We start from the raw sequence: 695 nt of genomic DNA, 5'->3' as shown, positions 1-695 counted from the left end.
TTTGGAGATTTTGGAGAGAAAGGCTCCAGTGTGAAAAGATGTAAAGAAAAAGTCATTATTTTCCCCTCTGACATATACTGTACATTTCAAAAGAAATAAAGTTAAAAGATATTTGAAGATTGCAGGGGCAAAAGAAAACTTACCAGGGCTCAGCACTTAAGCACTTTTCCCACATCCAGGGTCAAAGCAACAGTGATTCCTACATGGACTTCTAAGTGCAGTATGAAATGCAACATTATGCTTACACACAGTACTGTCCAACCTCAAATGCTTTCTTTTCTTCGATGCTTTTCCTGTACATGTTATGAGTAGACACTTTTCTCTTTATATTTGCTGTTAGTGAAAGTCATGCGCAATAAAAAATGGATGGTTGAAAGCGGTGGTCACTAATTGGTTAGAAGTCGTATAAAATGTAAACAGATTCATTATATCTTTCTCCTTTTTGCTTTTTTATGTACTCCTACTGTGTTGAATGACTCATAAATAGAAAGAAAACTGACCTAGAAATTTTTAAAAACTAGTAGTATTTCTCCTTATAAATGTATAAAAAATCTAACCTTTTACAAATTTATTTCACTGTACCTATGTACTTATTGTAGATTGAATGATGCAGTTCAGTAGTAACCCAAGGACTCATGAGCTTGGGGTTGTTGACCTACTTTCTTCATGTTCAGTTCACATTGGTATTTGTGAAT

Source organism: Octodon degus, unplaced genomic scaffold (genome assembly GCF_000260255.1).
Source record: "Octodon degus isolate 3935 unplaced genomic scaffold, OctDeg1.0 scaffold00066, whole genome shotgun sequence".
Taxonomy (NCBI): domain Eukaryota; kingdom Metazoa; phylum Chordata; class Mammalia; order Rodentia; family Octodontidae; genus Octodon; species Octodon degus.
This window is presented reverse-complemented; position numbering follows the sequence as displayed.